This window comes from Taudactylus pleione, unplaced genomic scaffold (genome assembly GCF_031769625.1).
Source record: "Taudactylus pleione unplaced genomic scaffold, aTauple2 ptg001075l, whole genome shotgun sequence".
NCBI lineage: Eukaryota > Metazoa > Chordata > Amphibia > Anura > Myobatrachidae > Taudactylus > Taudactylus pleione.
In genome coordinates this window covers 1,372,709-1,394,015 of record NW_028285476.1, presented here as the reverse complement: position 1 = coordinate 1,394,015, position 21,307 = coordinate 1,372,709, and the positions used below count along the sequence as shown (strand labels likewise).

General features: G+C 39.9%; 1 protein-coding gene across 1 annotated transcript in view; it reads right to left on the bottom strand.

Annotated features, from left to right (window-relative positions):
- LOC148453871 (KRAB domain-containing protein 2-like) overlaps nt 1-21,307 on the bottom strand; it is a 62,498-nt gene that overhangs the window by 37,960 nt on the left and 3,231 nt on the right. The gene's annotated exons all lie outside the window — the stretch shown is intronic.

Below are 21,307 nucleotides of genomic sequence, written 5' to 3'. Positions count from 1 at the left end.
GAGAGTTGACATCAACTGATTCCAAATGCAAATGTCACACCTAGAATCAACTCCAGACCTTTTACCTGCTTAATTGATAATGAAATAACGAGGGAATAGCCCACACCTGTCCATGAAATAGCTTTTGAGTTGATAGTCCCATTACTTTTGGCCCCTTAAAAAGTGGGAGGCACATATTGAAACTGTTGTAATTCCTACACCGTTCACCCGATTTGGATGTACTTACCCTCAAATTAAATCTGAAAGTCTGCAGTTAAAGCACATCTTGTTTGTTTCATTTCAAAACCACTGTGGTGGTGAATAGATCCCAAAATCTGAAAATTCTGTCAATGTCCCAATATTTATGGACCTGACTGTATGTACAGTATAGTAATTGAATCAAAAAACATTGCTATGTTGTGAAAGGTTCACCTTAATAAGGAGTAAAGACAAAAATATTTACTGCTATAATTGGAAATATTGAAAAAAAAAAATATTGTATGAGGTGAACCCTGTTTTCATTACATACTGCTTATGTCTAAATCTCTATCTGATCTTTTTCTAGCTTCCCTTCAATCCTGATTCCAAGGAAGGTACTTAAATCGCGAGTTGTGCCGAGATAAGAAAAACATTCACTGCTGCCGAGATAAGATCAGGTGTCTTTGGGACAGATGAGCAATAGAACTGAATGATGGGAAGGTTGATACATCCCTATCACTGCACGTGTAATATCTATATAGTTCTATAAATGGTAGATATGGTCAGACGAACCTGATCCGTGGTCAAGTACTGAAGTTACAGCATAATAGCTGTGATAGAACACAATACTAATTTAACAGAACTGGGCCTTTTTCTGATACAGTACAAATAAATCCATGTATCACAAGTAAAAAAATACATGTATTGGCCCTGATATCCCGAATTCAGTTATGCAGACAATTCTCAGAACTAGATGGAAAAAAGAGGTAAAATATTGCAGCTGCTCTGTGATAATGTCATATACATAGACAGTATCACTAAGTGTCTCTCCATATAGTCACTGTGGAGAGCATGTGTAAATAATTGAATAAGGAGGGGAATATCAGGAGGAATGGGGTATTCCCATGGGGACAGCTATGGATCATTTTTAAATATAATTTTGTATTTTTTAGTTACAGAAAAATGCTTTAGCATTCCAAATAATAGATCTCATACATGCAGGGCCAGATTAAGACCTCTAGAGGCCTAAGCACAAATTTTGATGCCCCCATATTTATTTTGCTCCCCAAAATAACCCAAAGAAAAGCCCTCCCCATGGACAACTGAATGGGACAGTCGGCGTGACTAAGACAAAAACGGTCGCATGAGCATTGGTGGACCATGTATCAGTTTACCAGTTACCAGATTCTATAGGACCAAATCTAAATAGGTGTGAATTAGGTGCGAATTGTGAGGTGCGAGGTGCTATTTTCATTTCGAATTTGCGCATCAAATTCAATTTGCAATCCAATTAGCAACTCTCACTGAATCAGATTGACTGAATTCGTATTTTTTCATTCGCACCTCCCTGAGGGTGAGAGATGGAAAGGAAAATATTTTAAGGTTAAAATGTCAGGACACTGTGCTGAACCACTTGGACACCTCCCCCTCATGACTAATTAGGCAATTGGTAGTTTCCAATTAGCTTAATTAGTCCAATAATTACATCATTTTTGGGGGTAAAAAAAAAATTGTCCTCAAATTACCCCACAATCAACTTTTTCGTTAATTTAGGGATCCTAAATTTAATTACAATATTTTTTTAATTAAAAAATAATTGTTTTATTATTTTGTTTTTTCATTTTTCAAGGTGCTCTCAAAGTACCCCAAAATCACCTGTTTTTTTTATAATTTTCTTGCAATTTTTTTAAAAAAAAGCACAAATCAGCCATTTGATGCAATTTAAAAACCTACAGTACCTTCCTAATTCCCACAAACAGCCTTCTATTCGGTCCTGCTAACAAATTATAAATTTTGGGGGGTCCAGGTTGACCTCCCCACTTTTTCATGCACTTCTCTCAAATCTCATTTGGCAGTCAATTCGCACCCATCCGCTGCGAGTAGTCCAAATAGGCATTTTTAATTGGATTGGAGAATTCTCTGGAGCGCGCATCGATGCGAAGTCTGTGAGTTTCAAAAAACAAACTCACTACTCGCAATTCGCACCTAATTGAATTGACACCTAATTTTGTTGTATTCCCAAGATTAATGTATATCATTTACCTCTATTATTATTACTATTTTATTATTATTTTATTTTTTTATTATTATTATTATTATTATACAGAAAATTTCCCTTGATGCCCTAAGCATGTGCCTATTTTGCCTGATGGTTAATCCAGCCCTGCACATATGACTGTAGAGAATAATACTTTGTTAAAAAAATATTGCAAGTGTTGTGTACAATTTGATGCAATTAATTTGTGCTACAAGTAGGGATGAGCAGGTTCAGATTTCTGTCCTGTCCATAGGGGCTGGCTGTAGTGCTGTGTTCAGGGGGTGCTCATCCTTCAGGGGTGCTCTCTTCACCTACCACCAGTGTTAAAAAAATATACATATATTTTCTGTGTGCGTGCTGTGTTAGCCAGCCAAACCTGTCATCAGCGCAGGTAGGTGTGCAGGGGTGCTGTGCTCCTATCAAGGGGCTGCTGGCCAAAAATACTAATAATTTTTACAGGGGCTGTCCTGTGTGGTGCAGGGCTACGCTGCCCAAAATACAAATAATTTTACAGGGGCTGTCCTGTGTGGTGCAGGGCTATGCTGCCCAAAATACAAATATTTTTTACAGGGGCTGTCCTGTGTGGTGCAGGGCTATGCTGCCCAAAATACAAATAATTTTTATAGGGGCTGTCCTGTGTGGTGCAGGGCTGCACTGCCCAAAAATACAAATAATTTTTACAGGGGCTGTCCTGTGTGGTGCAGGGCTATGCTGCCCAAAATACTAATAATTTTTACAGGGGCTGTCCTGTTTATTGTGGTGTATGCCGCTGCCCTTCTTCAATTTTGTACAGGTGCTGTCCTGAGGGGTGCAGGGGTACGCTGCCCAAAATACAAATATTTTTTACAGGAGCTGTCTGTGTGGTGCAGGGCTATGCTGCCCAAAAATACAAATAATTTTTACAGGGGCTGTCATGTGTGGAGCATGGCTACGCTGCCCAAAAATATAAATATTTTTACAGGGGCTGTCCTGTGTGGTGCAGGGCTATGCTGCCCAAAATACAAATAATTTTTACAGGGGCTGTCCTGTGTAGTGCAGGGCTACGCTGCCCAAAATACAAATAGTTTTTGCATGGGCTGTCCTGTGTGGTGCAGGGCTATGCTGCCCAAAATACAAATAATTTTTACAGGGGCTGTCCTGTGTGTTGTGGTGTAGGCTGCTGCCCTTCTTCAATTTTGTACAGGTGCTGTCCTGTGTAGTGCAGGGGTAAGCTGCACTTCAAAAAAAAACCTTTTACAGGGGCTGTCCTGTGTATTGTGGTATAGACCACTGCCTTTCTTCAATTTTGTACAGGTGCTGTCTTGTGTGGTGCAGGGGTATGCTGCCCTTCAAAAAAAAAAAAACTTTTACAGGGGTTATTCGCTCCATAAATATAATGGAGGACAAAATAGGGGAAGATCAAGAACCACTTCCTCCTAGTGCTGAAGCTGCTGCCACTAGTCATGACATAGACAATGAAATGCCATCAACATCGTCTGCCAAGGCCGATGCCCAATGTCATAGTAGAGAGCATGTAAAATCCAAAAAGCCAAAGTTCAGTAAAATGACCTTAAAAAATAAATCGTCTGAGGAGAAACGTAAACTTGCCAATATGCCATTTACGACACGGAGTGGCAAGGAACGGCTAAGGTCCTTCCCTATGTTCATGACTAGTGGTTCAGCTTCACATGATGATGGAAGCTCTCCTCCCACTAGAAAAATTAAACAAGTTAAGCTGGCAAAAGCACAGCAAAGAACTGTGCGTTCTAAGAAGATATCACAAATCCTCAAGGAGAGTCCAAGTGTGGCGGCAGTTGCGATGCCTGACCTTCCCAACACTGGGCTGGAAGAGGTGGCTCCTTCCACCATTTGCACGCCCTCTGCAAGTGCTGGAAGGAGCTCCCACAGTCCAGTTGCTAATATTCAAATTGAAGATGTCACTGTTGAAGTACAACAGGATGAGAATATTGGTGTAGCTGGCGCTGAAAAGGAAGTTGACGAGGAGGATTCTGATGGTGATGTGGTTTGTTTAAATCAGGCACCAAGGAAAAGAGTTGCTGTCTGTGGGATGAAAAAGCCCATCACGGTCTTGCCTGGGCAAAAGACCAAACATTCCACCTCTTTGGTCTGGAAATATTTCAGTCCAAATCCGGACAACTGTCTTGCCATATGTTGCATATGTAAAGGTGTAATAAGTAGGGGTAAGGACGTTAACGACCTAGGAACATCCTCCCTTATACGTCACCTGCAGCACGTTCATAAAAAGTTACTGTCAAGTTCAGAAACTGTGGCTAAGACCATAAGCAGTCTAGGGACATCTAAATCCCTTTGTACTGTTGTATCCAAGCACTTGCAAACCACACCGTCAACTCCCTCCTCCTCAATTTCCTCCTCGGTCAGGATCGTAAGTAGTCCTGCAGGCCATGTCACTGGCATGACTGACTCTCCTATCCTGGATTCCTCCAGAGGATCCTGCATTGCTACGCCTACTGCTGACACTGCTGCTGTTGCTGCTGGGAGTCATTCATTATCCCAGAGAGGAAGTTGGAACACCACTACTTCTTTTACTAAGCAATTGACCCTCCAACAGTCCTTAGCGAGGAGGATGAAGTATGACAGCAGTCATCCTGTTGCAAAGTGGATAACTGTGGCCTTGACAGCTATGTTGGTGTTAGACGTGCGTCCGGTATCCACCAATAGTGCAGTGGGATTTAGACAATTGATGGAGGTAGTGTGTCCCTGGTACCAAATCCTGTCTAGATTCCACTTCACTAGGCAGGCGATACCGAGAATGTACAGAGACATCAGAAAAAGTGTCCTCAGTGTCCTAAAAAATGCGGTTGTACCCAATGTCCACTTAACCATGGACATGTGGACAAGTGGAACAGGGCAGACTAAGCACTATATGACTGTGACAGCCCACTGGGTAGATGTATCACCTTATGCAGCAACAACAGCAGCGTCACCAGGAGCAGCATCTCAGAAACGCCAGCTCGTTCCAAGGCAGGCTATGCTGTGTATCACTGGTTTCAGTAAGAGGCACACCACCGACAACCTCTTAGAGAAACTGAGGGAAATCATCGCCCAATGGCTTACCCAACTTAGACTCTCCTGGGGATTTGTGATATCTGAGAATGCCACCAATATTCTGCGGGCATTACATCTGGGCAAATTCCAGCACGTCCCATGTTTTGCTTACACAATAAATTTGGTGGGTCATAATTTTATGAAAAACGACAAGGGTGTGCAGGAGACGCTTTGGGTGGCCCCAAAAATTTCTGGCCACTTTCGCCATTCAGCGACTGCGTGCCGAAGACTGGAGCGCCAGCAAACACTCTTGAACCTACCCTGCCATCACATGAAGCAAGAGGTTGTGACATGGTGAAACTCAACCCTCTATATGCTTCAGAGGATGGAGGAGCAGCAAAAGGCCATGCAAGCCTATACATCCACCTATGACATAGGCAAAGGAGGGGGTATGCACCTGACTCAAGCGCAGTGTAGAATGATTTCCGTGTTGTGCAAGGTTCTCCAGTCCTTCGAAGTTGCCACACGTGAAGTCAGTTCAGACATTGCCAGCTTGAGTCAGGTCATTCCCCTCATCAGGCTTTTGCAGAAGCAGCTGGAGAAAGTGAAGGAGGAGCTAAGACGGAACAATTCCAGTCGGTATGTGGGACTTGTGGATCGATCCTAGGTTTAAAGCCTACGTGGTGTCTCTCTTTCCAACAGACATAAGCCTGCAGAGGTGCAAAGACCTGCTGGTGAAAACACTGTCAGCTGAAGCGGAACGTGACACGTCAAGAGCTCCTTCTTCATTTTCTCCCGCAACTGGAGCTGCCAGGAGGCAACTTAGATATCCACCGCTGGTGGTGATGCAGGACAGGCAGGAACAAGTCTGGACTGAAGGACCTGCCAACAATTTCTGACATGTCTACTGTCACTGCAGATGATACTGTCACCATTGACAGAATGGTGGAGGGTTACATCGGGGACAGCATCCAAGTATGCAAGTCAGACAGTCCTGTACTGGCAGGAAAAAGAGGCAATTTGGAGGCCCCTGTACAAACTGGCCTTATTTTACTTAAGTTGCCCCCCCTCCAGTGTTTACTCCAAAAGAGTTTTTAGTGCAGCCGGGAACCTTGTCAGCGAAAGGCGTAGGAGGTTGCTTCCACAAAATGAGGAGAAGATGATGTTCATCAAATGAATTATCAATTCTTCCAGGAAGACCAGCCTCCAGAAAGTACAGAGGGACCTGTGGTGGTGGATTCCAGCGGGGACGAATTAATACTCTGTGAGGATGAGGATGTACACAACACTGAAGAGGGTGAGGAATCGGTGGATAAGGAGGATGAGGACGACATCTTGCCCTTGTTTTGTGGGGGCCCAAATGAACCAATCATTTCAGCCACAGTCGTGTGGCAGACCCTGGCGCTGAAATGATTGGTTTGTTAAAGTGTGCATGTCCTGTTTATACAACATAAGCATGGGTGGGAGGGCCCAAGGACAATTCCATCTTGCACCTCTTTTTTTCTTTGCAGTATGTACTCTTTGGGGCCTAGTTTTACAAACTGCGATCCTGTCTGCCACTGCAGTATCACTCCTAGATGGGCCACGTGTTTGTGCCACCCACTTGTGTCGCTTAGCATAGTCATCCAACTACCTCGGTGCAACCTTTTGGCCCAAAAACAATATTGCGAGGTGTTCAGAATAGACTGGAAATGAGTGGAAATTAATGTTATTGAGGTTAATAATAGAGTAGGAACAAAAATAAATAAATTCTGTGATTTTAGCTGCTTTTATGCTTTTATCCAAAAAAATACAGATCGAAAACACAAAAATCAAAACACGTGAAGGGTGGTTTTGGCAAAACCAATCCAGGTATAAAACACGAAGAAAGATCCAGATCCAAAACCAAAACACGAAAAGTCAAAAAACGAAAAGTGGCCGGTGCACACCCCTAGCTACTAGTAACAATTTCCATACAGCACATCCATACAGATACATCCACATTTTAAGTTAATTTTATCTTATATTTGTGGAAGCTTGCATTTGTAAAGATGGATCAGGTCTTCCGTATAGGAAGGGTGTGGGGACACAAATTAACCTCACCTCATTGACAGGCATCCTACATAGAGTCACACGTATCTTTTAGATTTTTGAGCACATGCATATCTGCGTGTCGAACTGGAATTTGCATATCATCCGTATTTGCATATCATACTATAACTTTGCCTTTGTTTTTTTTCTCTTTCTACATCTTGTGCCTACAAAATGTGATCCTTATTCATCTTTATTGTGCAAAGCAAAAATATAATTGATTGACATCCAGTGACATGCATGCCTGTAGAGATGGGCAGGGCAAAGGCCGGTGATGTCACACACGTGATGTCACACAAGCATGATTGGCATCCACTGATTTGCCATGTGAGTATCTTGTCCTAAATTAAGTCCTTTTTGACTTGCCTAAGAGCTGTAAGTTTTGGTTTTAGCTATTTGTGATAACGGAGGTATTAAATACTACAACACATTTAATTTATTTTACAGCAGGCTTTGAAAATCACTGTAAGACTTAAAAATATATTTTCCCTTCAATCTTTAAAATTGAATACGTAACATCTTTGGTTTATTTTCACTAGAGATGAGCGGTTTTTTTTTTGGCTGAGATCATCCCTCCAAGTTCGGATCTCATAAAGGAACAAAATGTCATCTTTCTCAGACATTTGTGCCGAGATGTTCGTGAAAGATGACATGTTGCCTCGTTTTGAGGTCCGAACTTGGCGGGAAGATCCCAGCCAAAACCGCAAATCGCTCATCTCCAAATCTCACTCAGACACACTTATTTATAGGAACCTTAATGATAAGGGCCTGATTCAGAGCAAAGCAATTAAGCTACATCTCGCCAACCGCATGGTGTGGTCGGAAATAAATGCAAATATCCTTCCGTATTCAGATTTGGCTGCATCTATGTTACTACATCACCCCCATCTAATTACTTGTGAAAGTAGCTGTCATCATTATCAGTGAGGACTTGAACGAGCCCTATCCATGGTGCAAGAGATTTTTCTGAAATCAGACTGATCTCTGCAAACGCTCACCTCTATGTGCCCACCACATACTCGCAGCTCACTTATGCTACAAGCGCAAGTGGCGATGGGGCTGAGATGTGCATGACTCTGAATAGCCAGAGTTGTGTATGCAGGCTACGACGTAGAGTGGTCTTGTGTGTGACTCTATATCGGGCCCTTATTGTTTATCTTCCATTTGACCACTGTAAATACGGGATGAATGTATAAACTGTTTTTTGTAGTAGGACTTCACCTCATTTCTATGAAGATGCTGGTAAGAGCTCCCTAGCACCGTAACACAACTTTACGGTGCCTTGTGCCATTCATGCCCCTGACCACATGGTGTCATGTCGAGGGGGTGGGTCCTCCAGTGACTGGAAGAGCAGGCGCACCACAGAAGCATCCTCAGGAGATGCCCGGTGCATGTCTAAAGTGTCCGCAGTGACACTGGCTGCAGGGTGTCCCGCGCTCTGTCAGCACATCTTGTACACCCCAAGTTATGGCCCAGTAGGTCACTATTTCTTCTCTCTTTTCCATCATCTTTTGGGGCACCGCATAGTAGCAAGGGATATGTGCGCCATCATTGGGTTGGAACATGATATGATTAAGAGTGTGACCATGGGTGAGATGCACTATCCTCAGAATCTGGTTAAACCACCAAAAATGGCATTTTCAAAGGTTTTACCGCATTCCCCAAATGCATTGAACTCCGGAAAGCAAAATTTTCCAGTGCTTACTCCCGATAGGAAACACCATCTACAAATGACGTTACCTAATAGAAGCCTATTGGCTTCTTACCACAGACTTCCCTGAGAGGGTTCAAATAGTATACCTCCCAGTGTCCCCCACAGCTTGCTGGCCGACAGCCGCACATGCACAGAAGGACTCTCGAGTTATAAACCTGGAAGCTCTTACACCACAAAGAACAACTTTTATTGGAAGAGCTGTCTTTTGCCATTTTAACCACAAATGCTCATGCATACGGCGTTAATAAATGTCGCTCTGCATACGATCAGTGGCTGGATGCATCGCATTCAAAATGCAATGTGTGATGCATCCCGTCTCATGTCTGGAAAGAACCACAAATATTATAAAAAGGCAAAGAAGTGGCACACATATACCTCTGTGTTTCCTTATAGCCAGAGCAACTACATCTAGCATATACTTTCCATTGTATTAGCAAGGAAGACTTTTCTGTTTACATTCTATTTGCAGAACACCTGTGCCTATGCAAAGCAAACACTAACCTTCGTCCCACTGTTTTGGAGCTACAGCAGCCTGTTGGCTTATACACACATGCACTCTGCATACTTAAACCATCATCACAGAGTAATAGTGCAAACTACATTATTCACTAGCCCAGTTGTTATAAATGAGTCATCTTGGCATAAGCATGCACAAATGTAAAATCTGACCTCTGTGTATAGCCACCATTGTGAGCCAGGGCTCTAAATGGTAAGTACCAGTGGAGACATATCATAGAAGTGCGATCTTATAGTTTTTATCTATTTTACTTGTTATACATATTGGGAAAAATGCACAGTCAGTGTATTAGGGGTAAAATAACATAGTAAGTTAACTTGTATGTAGAACGTTATAAGGTTTAGAGGAGAACAATACAGGAGGTGACCTTAGGCATAGCCCACAAAAGGTCAACTGTGTCCTTGTTTGTCACAGACTTTACTTATCACTAACCACAATATTTAATAGTAGCTAACCTAATGATAATACAATTATAGTAACATATTGTTACAGAGCTGGGCTACAGGCAGGGTAGAAAGGGCATGTGTCCTGAGCTCTCTGTGGTTACAGTGTAAATTCTTGATTCTTAGAACTGTATGTTAATATACTTAGCACAGTACAATATTATGTTCTTAGTAAATTAACCTAATAGAGATTTAGTTTTAAGTGGCACCTTAATCTTTAGGCTGAAAATTAAAAACTAAACCCCAATTTCCATATATGAAGCCTGGAGGTAAATACATTTTTAAGTCTTACATTGACATTCCTCTTGTTTTATTGAAAAGTATACTTTAATTAACTACCCCCTACCCACCACAGCTATAAGCCACCTCCCAGCTTTTGGCACTGTCTAAAGTAAAGCTGATGTAGGACAAAAGCTGAAATGACATGTCAGTTAAACTTGCTGTGATGTCACTGGCAGTGAGGCTGTATTAATGAATCATTCTGCAGTCATCAAAGAGCATTTTTGTTACCTAGCATTACTGTTTACCTAAGACATGGAGAAACTGATCACGCTAGCTACTGACCCAGAGTTCTTCGGTATAGAGAAGCACCATTCTCTAATTCAATACCTGCTTTCAATAAAGGATGGAACAACAGAAGGTATCTGGAGTATAGATAGATAGTTAAAAGGTTGATAGGGATGCGGTTAATTTACCGTCGGCCGTCGGAATCCTGACAGTGGAATCACGACCAGGGACTAAAGATAGGCGTCGAAATCCCGACGGCCGGCATCCCGAATGAGGTAAGCTGGGGATAGTTAGGTTGTAGCTGTGAGGGAAAGGAATAGGTTTAGACACCCCCGGGGGGACTTAGGGTTAGACACCCCCTGGGGAGGGTTAGGGTTAGGCTAGGGGAAGGGGGGTTAGGTTTAGGCACCGGCACCCCCCCAGGAGGGTTAGGTTTAGGGTGCAAGAAGGGGGGGTTAGGTTTTGGCACCACATCGTATGGGTGCCATATCGTATGGGACTTAGTTTTAGGCACCACCCCAGGAGTTTTTAGGTTAGGTACCACCAAGGGAAATTTAGGAGAGGGTTAGCATACTTATGAGCCACTGTCAGGATGTCCTCCCTTTGGGCGTCCGGCGTCGGTGTGAGAACCGGCAGCTATTCATCCGTCGGTATTTCATACTAATTCTGGTTGATAATGTCTAGGTAGACACAAGGGGCCAAATGTAATAGGGTGAGAGTTTAGAAAATGTGAGAGAAAACTCTCACATTTTTAAACTCAGCCAATGTAATAAAGTCACAGAACATGCAAACTTGCATGTTTTTCAGACTCAAAAAACTTTCAAGATTTAGTGCAAAATGTATTTATTATTAATAATAAATTTGTCAAAAACAATAAAGTAACAGTACAAATATTTAGCAACAATGTCAGGGTCAAAAAAACATAGCTCAATACACTGGAAAGAGATAAAACTCTATAATAAAAGAATCGCCAGTGGCATCATAAAACATCAAAAAAAGACCCACAAATATAAAAAATAAAATCCCCCCCAAAAAAAAAAAAGGAGTTAAGTGAAGATATCGAGGAGGTCTTCCGCAAGGCTTTCCCACAACTTAAGGTGGGCCCTATGGTAGGATGAGAAATATTAGGGAGGATGGGGAGCCATGGGGCTATTGATAAAGGGATTCTCAATGACTGATTCTCAATTTGCACCCATTGTTTAGGAATGTCTGGTCTGGACCAAGCCAAACTTTTGTGAAGGAGACAAGCCTGGTAATAACCTTTAATATTCGGGAGGCGCAAACCACCTCTTTGTGATGGAACACAAGGTCTAACTCAGATGGGTCTACCACCTCCCCAAACAAATTCTCTAATTAGGGCCTGAACTTCCAGAAACCATCTAGGAGGTAATTTAATTGGTAGGGTCTACAATAAGTAAAAGATCTTGGGAAGAGAATTCATTTTGAGAATCCCTAGCCTCCCAAACCATGAGAAGGGTCCGGACCTCCACAACCGCAAATCTGAGCGTAACCTTTCTAAAAGGGGAGTGAAATTGGTCTCAAACAGGCAGGAAAGGTCTCTAGTAATAGTAACCCCAAAATATTGTAACTGAGAAGAATGCCAAGTAAAGGAGAACGCTGATTTAAGGCCCGCAACCATCTGAGGAGGTGCCGTAATATTCAGGGCAACCGACTTAGAGTAATTAACTTTAAAATTGGAAAGGTCCCCAAAAATCTTGAATTCCTCTAATAGGTTCGGTAGGGAGACAACAGGATTTGTAATCGTGGCCAATTTATATTCATCACTGTGCAACCTAAAACCCGATATATTCGGGATCAACCTGTTCGACCTTGCCAGAGCTTCCATACAAATAATGAAAATCAGGGGGGATAAAGGGCAACCCTGTCTAGTCCCATTGTTAATGGAGGAGTCAGAGAGGGAACCGTTGACTCTAATGCAGGTAGAGGGGGAGCTATAGAGAGCGAGGACATGCTGAAAACAAACAGGACCCAGTCCCAGATGTCCCAGCACCCCAGACATAAAGCTCCAATCTACCCTATCGAATGCCTTCTCGGCATCAGTAGACAGCAAAATAGCTGGGATATCCGTCGACATAATATGGTGAATGAGAGCTATAATTTTGGAGGTATTGTGCCTAGCTTCATGGCCCGGAACAAACCCTACCTCAGGGGTTTCCAACCACGGTCCTCAAGGCACACTAACAGTCCAGATTTTAAGGATAGCCATACCTGAGCACAGGTGACTTAATTAGTACCTGAGTTAATTTTATTTAACCATCTGTGCTCAAGAATGGATATCACTAAAACCTGGACTGTTGGTTTGCCTTGAGGACCGAGGTTGGGAATCACTGCCCTACCTGGTCACTATGAATCACAGAAGGTAGGAAATGTTTTAATCTATTTGTGAAGAGTTTTGCATACAGTTTAACATCTACATTGAGGAGGGAGATAACTCTCAAGATTTAAACACTCATCCAGGTGTTTCCTGTTTTGAAAATACAACTCGATCAATGTATTAATGTGAGAGTTTTACTGCTAAACTCTCACATTTTCTAAACTCTCACCCTATTACATTTGGACCCAGATGTTCAATAGACAATTGGCTGACAGTGACAAAAGGTCGACACAGTAAAGGTCGTCATGTGCATATGGTTGACAGAATCAAAAGATTGAAGCGAAAATGGTCGACACTCAAATGGTCAACACTTTTTGTTAGGGTTAGGGTTAGGGTTAGGCACTTACCCCGACAGTTAGGGTTAGACACTTACCCCGACAGTTAGGGTTAGGCACCAGAAGGGAGGTTAGGCACTTATCTGAGGGTTAGGGTTAGGCACTAGAAGGAACGGTTAGAGTCAGGCACTGACCCCAATGGAATACAAGAAGAAAAACAAGGAGTGCTAATCGAAAACCAAATATAACCAAATATGGTGGATAATGATCTTCAATACAATGTGATAGCATAAAATCCAGATCTTTAATTAAATATAATGGTAATGATTGGCCAAAATTGGTCTACTTATAATGCTATACACTCAATTCTGACATAAGAATAAATTACATAGAATAAATAAAACAAATCAAATAAGACACACATATGTATATATATATATATATATATATATATATATATATATATATAAGCACAGTGATAAACTCTTAAATGGATGATGAATGAGTATATGAACTTGAAAAATTGTCCTGTTATAAAGCACAGTCCCACAAAAAGAGGATGATGATATATGCCATATGATTTAAGCTTGAATAAATTGTGATAAGTGCAAAATAGCATTCAGTTGAGAATTTATGCTGTATGTAGAGCCGATTTATGGGAATTCTTACCCGATGAGTAATATGACTGGGTGGTTGTGATAATCACTGTAAGAGCACAGTTGTCACGGGTTGGGATGCTGGATGAGCTGTGTTAAGATGTGGACATAAAATATCACAGTATTCACGGGCTGAATGCAGGTGTCTCAGCAATAAATGGCGGTCTTGGTGAAAGTCCTAACACATTTCTCGGCCTTGTAACAACTGGCCGTTTCCTCAGAGGCAATGTGTATCACTCTAAAAGACCTCCCAGATATACCTTTAATAATTGGATATTGCAGGTAAGAACCCATTTGTTATAGATTGACAGCATAGTCTTATAAACCTCAATGTAAGCATATTAATGATTTATGCTGATCAAATCTCAACCTTAATACAATATTAAAACAATATACATACAAATGAATTAACAGACAATAATAAAAAAAGACAATGAGAAGAAAAAATAATTAATTGAAATAGCCATTGAAGTCTGTATTAGCCATGTAAAAATAATAGTGATAGTGATAACGCCGCCAAATCACACAATCTATACACTGTAGGGCTACAATCATCTGTAAAATAGATGTCTGGTGTATAATAGATGGGCAAATTATATATATTATTAACTAAGTAGTCAAATGTTATGAGTATATAAATAGATTATTACTTATAATATAACTCCTTAGATATTACATTGGTATCACAGCAATTAATGTAGGTGGCACTTATCTATTATAGGTGAATAGTGTGATCAAATAGACCTCCCATTACTCACGCTAATAATTTATGTTGATCGGGTCTCAGCATTCTTTATATTTACAATTAAAACAATATATGTACATATATAATTGACAAACACATTTGTCAAATGAATAGAGAAAAACCAAAAATAATCACTGAGTAAAAAAATTTAAAAAATGGATAAACAATGGTAGATAAGCTAACCTCAAACAGATATTAATGGTTTTAAATAAAATCTTAAATGATGATGTGCTGCAAGGATCTACTAAACTAATACATGGTGTGGAAAATGTATTGGCATGTGTCTTATATACTAATGACTAAATGATCAAACTAATGAGCTTGAGTAGTGACCATCAACCTCATGAATAAAGTTTATTGATATCTCAACAAATCGTAGGCACTTCATAACATGTCAATATCGACAAATGGGATCATAGTAATAGATGGATATATCAAGAAAAGCAGAATAAGAGAAATAGAGAGAATGAAAATATATATCTGTATCAAACACGTAATGTGGTGTGCAACAGTGACCCATCTAGACAGTGAGATAGGTTTAGACTCAAAGATGCCAGATGGGCCAGTGGTGCACTCCACAAAATCGTTAAGTCTGAATCAACACCACCATCAAAGAATCTGGAAGTTGGGGGGTCCACAAGAGCTCACCCATAGGGACCTATAGTGTGAAATCAAGTGAGCCACCGCAATCATTTAACAATTGTTGAGTTCAACTATATCATTTAAGCCTTTGGGAGATAAAGTATCTAATTTGAAAATCCAAAAACCTCACGTTTGCACAGTAGGCTGAATCTATCACCCCCTCTTGGTGTAGAATTGATCTTATCTATAACTGTTGCCAAAATATTGTCCATTTTGTTATTTTGGCAATGATTGATGTGTTGAGACAGACTGTGTTGTTTGAAACCTTTAAGAATGTTTTGTCGATGTTCCAAAAATCTCAGATGGAAGCTATGAGTGGTTCTTCCAACATATTGGATTCCACACTGACACTGAATAACATAAATAACAAATTGTGTTCTACAATTAAGAAAACTGGTGATGTCGAATTTTTCATTCGTGCTAGACGATGTAATGGATGTGCTTCCATTGTGCACATGTTTACATGTTAGGCAATTGGTACGTCCACATTTATAAAAACCACTAAGTTTAGGTGGTAACCAATTGTTGACTCTGGGTGTTGGATCTATATGTGTGTGGATGGGAAAAAAGCTAGGAGCTAATTTTGCTTTAAAATTTTGGCTTTTTTAAATATAACTTTGTTGTTATGTGAGAGTGTTGGACCTAAATGTCTATTGTGTTGTAATAGTGTCATATTCTTCATGATAATCTTCTTAATTTCATTGGCAGCTGAATTAAACTGAGTGACAAATTAAAGTGATCTCTCAGATGTATCTTCAGTCTCTGCATTAGGATCAATAATAGTCGTGGTGTTGGTCATCTTGATTTGTTTACGAGATCGTTTATTAGATAGAAGAGATGTTCTTGAAATCAATTTGACTTCATGAAGGGCCTGATCTAAGATGTCACTAGGGTACCCTTTATTAAGAAAAGCTTGATACATATTCTGACTTTGTGTTAAAAATGATAATTCTGTGGAACAATTCCTCTTTAAGCGGATAAATTGTCCTTTGGGGATATTATCCCTCCATGGTTTGTAATGACTACTTTTGTAGTGTAAATAATTTTGACAATCCACTTCTTTGATATATGTGGCTGAGTGTAATTTCTCATCGACAACATTGACCGTGATATCTAAATAATTGATAGTGTTATAATCATAATTGTGAGTGAATTTCAAACCAAATGTGTTGTGATTAAGGTGACACACAAATTTATCAAGTGCTGGTAAACCACCGTCCCAAATAATTAAAATATCATCAATGTAGCGGCCATAGAGGACCGACCCCGATGGTTAAGGTTAGGTCCCAGGAAGGAGGGTTAGGCACCAAGGGGAGGGTTAGGGTGAAGATTAGGGTTAGAAAAGAAGAAAAAAATGTGTTGACCATTTGTGTGTCGACCATTTTCATGTCGACCTTTTGACCCTGACGACCATTTGTACCTTTCAACTTTCTGCCATGTTGACCTTTAGTGTGTCGACCTCTTGTCCCTGTCGACCTATTGCATGTCTAACATCCGGTATCTATCTAGACATTGTCGACCTTTTAACTGTCTATCTTTTATACCACAACCACAACACAAGACTGAACAGATTGCTCTATGTGCACAAAAAAAGGAGCTAGTAGGTCCTTTCATGAACACAAAATATGATGTGAAAATAAATGATGTGTTAATAGCCACAACAGTCACACAGGTGTTATACACTGTACAATGACCTTGCAAATGGAAGGTGAAAGACATATTAACTATGGATGACCTCGACAACAATTGCTTCCTTGTAGCTTGGGTCATTATAGCACAACCACTGGAGGCAAAGAATTATTGCTGTCAGTAGATTATTTTCTATTTTACCTGAGTATAGCAAACAATCTGCAGGCTTTACTCAGTATGAATAAAAATAATAAAACCTTAGTAATAGTGACTATTCAGAATAACTTTTGGATCACAAAGGATTTAGCTGCAGCACTCCAAAAGGTGCCGAGGTCACCCACAGCCAGGTCTGTGACAATCGATTTAGAAAAAAATAATAGGGGTGACATCACCACTTCAATGTCACAGCATTGTTATCCCTTTATTTGCAAAGCGTTGGCGCATCATCCACATTTCAGTGATCAAGGTTATTCAGAAAACTGACAGGAACATAAACACTGATACATTTTTGTTTGTTAGTTGTCATTCTTTTTCTTACTGTTCCTGGTAAAACAGATATCTACAGTGACAATATACCAGCTACTATTACTGGATACAGGAGAGTGGGACATTAATGGGCTGGGATTAGGGAGAAGTGGCTTTTGTCACAAAGATCAGTTTTACAGAGAATAAATGACAGAACAGAGAGAAGATTAAATGTGAGGAGTGGGGACTTATATGTAGCAAAGCTGTGTGATTTACACTATTGAGGTCAGTATGAGATATTGACTTTCTAAGAAGTCCAGTAAAACCTGCAGCCGGCTACTGCTGGTCTATGCAGTGAAAATAAAGTCAATGTGTGTGTATGACTGTATGTATGTGAAAACAACATGCCAATATATATATATATATATATATATATATATATATACACATACTCCTACATTATACACATGCTATAAACATGACTTCTCTAAACTGTTGATTTCTTTTTTATTTAATCTCTAAGACCTACTTCAATGCAATTGTTTACTGACTTTAGAGATAACATGTGAGTTTCATCTGTATTCTTACCGGCAGATTTAGTCAATTATTATTGCTATAATTATTGTTTATTTATATGGCGCCACAAGGGGTCCGCAGCGCCTTACAAAGTGCACAAACAGAAACAGTTTGAACAAAACAAGAAAAAAGTGACTTACAGTACCGAACATTGCAGGACATGGACTTGGTTTATAGACATTGCTGCATCAGTGGTCATAATACCCAAATGAGCAGCAGGGTGGTGGAACCCAAAGGCGAGGTATCGTTGCAGGCAGTGTAGAGGAGATGATGGTGTAAGTGAGGAAAAAGGGTCCTGCTCGTGAGAGCTTACATTCTAAAGGGCAAGGGCAGACAGGGGTGACACAGAGGAGAATAAATGAAGAAGTAGCACAGCAGCATATAACTATTTTATTTCTATTTATTTTTTGGGGGAGGGGGGGTGGCAGGAGCTGCACGTGTGTGTTTCAACTTTTAATTTGCTTGTTTGTTTTTTCATAGCTCATCAAGATGATCAATGTGCCATGGATCCAATAATCTGTTTAACTGACATGTCTTTTTATAGATAATGTGCCCAACTGTATTACTATCAGAGGCATTGACGCACATAAGGAGATATAGGTTTGTACAAGTATCCTGTAAGAACCTTATTTGCAATTGAAAATTCCCTATACAGATCAGATACTAAAAAGGTGAAGGAGTGAAGAAACTGTGTGCTATTCCTATGGTTCAACAGTACACAAAAATGTATCAGGATGTAGCTAAAAGATGAAAATTTCTGCAGATATCAAGAGCGTTTGGTGCCAATCTCCATATGGCCAGAAAAGGATGATGTGTTGCAAAACTGGAGATATGAAGTTAATTACAGGTTTTAGATTATTAATGTTATACCTGCAAGAACACAAATCCATTAAAATCCATTATTATCATATGGCAGATGGGATTGCCCCAATGAGTGCACCTTGCAAAAAGTAAGGACTTTCAATGATAGCTAACATTATGGGATATATATATATATATATATATATATATATATATATATATATATATATGCGCTATTCGAACATACACATATAAATAAGTGACAACCAAATTTGTGTAACGTTGCTCCTCTTGTGCGATCCTTGCCAGCCAATGGATCTAAAATAGAGATACAAACAAAAAGGCAAGAAGGCGCTGATAGAGTAGTAAATCAAAACCCGTTTGGTTAGTAAGGTAAGTATTGTGCGTACAATTAATAAAAATACTAAAGCTGATGAGTCAATACCCAAACTTCTTAAAGCCTCCGATTTAGGAATGCAGCCCAGCACTAAAACAAGATCAGAAAAAACTCATAGGGTAGTATATCAAAACTTTATTACAAGTAAAGATTAAGGACACGTATATAAAAACCACTTGACACAATGCATATAAAACAAGTGTGAGTCACCCAACCCGGAATCTGGATGGTCCGACCAGAGTGGTACCAAATTCTGGGAACTTCCGACAGCCGTGGTATTTCTTCAATGGGTGCAAGCTTTGAAAGACCATGAGCAGGAACCTCCAATGCTTGGTTCAAACAAAACTCATTGGAGGTTCCTACTCACGTTTGACACACACTTGTTTTATATGCATTGTGTCAAATGGTTTTTATGTACGTGTCCTTAATCCTTATTTGTGATAAAGTTTTGATATACTGCCCTATGAGTTTTTTCTGATCTTGTTTTAGTGCTGGGCTGCATTCCTAAATCGGAGGCTTTAAGAAGTTAGGGTCTTGATTCATCACACCACCGGTTGAAGTGGAGTTGAGATAAGCTTGAATATTTTTATTAAATGTACGCACAATACATACGGGTTTTGAATTACTACACTATTAGCGCCTTCTTGTGTTGTCGTTTATATATATATATATATATATATATATATATATATATAGCCACAATGGTCCGGCACTCACATAAGAAAATGACTGTGCCCGGTGCCTCCACACAAAATAGTAAATATAACGACACATGTGCGGCACTCAGGACTAAATAGATGTACAAAAATGTACAACACTCAAAAGAGTTTACAACGTTTCAATCATTTATATGATTTTCGTCAGGTTATATGACGAAAATCATATAAATAATTGAAACGTTGTAAACTCTTTTGAGTGTTGTACATTTTTGTACGTCTATTTAGTCCTGAGTGCCGCACTTGTGTATATATATATATATATATATATATAAATATATATATCTATACAAAGTAATAAGAAGCGCTAGCTAGCAACTCCCTGTGACTTTTACTAATATAACACTATCTAATTGGAGTACAGGATTGAATGTCCAGTTTTTATAAGCTCTCCTGCTCGGATTCTATTATTATCCTTTATTTCTATGGCGCCACAAAGGTTCCGCAGTGTCTTCCAAAGTGAATGAATTATGAGCGAACAATAAAACAGTCACTTACAGTACAAGACAATGCAGAACAAGGACATAGTTTATAAACATTGCTGCATTAGCGATCAAAACACTCAACAAGCAGCAGGGCGTCGGCAAACAAGTGTTAGGTGTCCTTGTGGTGAGTTAGGAGCTGATGATAGAACAGTGTAAGGGAAGGAGAAGCACATGAGGGCAGAGGGCCTTGCTCGTGAGAGCTTCCATTCTATGACCTTAATTATATGACAGAATTTAGAAATAAAAATTAAAAGGCTTTAAAAAAAAAGCTTCTGCAGATGTTTTTCTGCTGACTGAAACAGGTAAAGTACCATGCATTAGAGATTATTTGTTTAAGGTTTATTTTACGTTATAATGATAGTGAAGCATTCTCTTTTTCATGGGGATGTGGATTTTTTTGTATTTTTTGGGGGGGGGAGGTGGCGCAAAAGTTGGATGAATTAAGATCCTAATATAGCAAAGAAGAGCAATACGCACTGCACTAATAGAATACCAGAACATATGGATGCAAACAACAACAAAACATACAAGGGGGTATATTTAAAGGGGTGTAACATAAACCCTCCAAAAACCTCTGACATGGATGAAAGCGATAGGATGGATCTTTTGTGGCTTCATTTTGAATATGAGACATATCCACAAAGAAGATATCAATTAGCACTGATATTAGTGTTTTTTTCCTGCAAATCTTCCATGAGACATGTGGGTTATAGCCAGTACCTTGGGGTATATTTACTGAGGTGCAGGTTTTTAGAAGTGGTTTTGTTGCCCATAGCAACCAATCAGATTCTAGCTATTACCTTCTAGAAGGTGCTAGATAAATGTTAAGTAGAATCTGATTGGTTGCTATGAGCAACAAAACCACTTCTAAAAACCCGCATCTCAGTAAATATACGCCAAGGTCCTGGCTATAACCCACATGTCTCATGGAAGATTTACAGGAAAAAAACACTAATATCAGTGCTAATTGATATCTTCTTTGTGGATATGTCTCATATTCAAAATGAAGCCACACAAGATCCATCCTATCGCTTTCATTCATGTCAGAGGTTT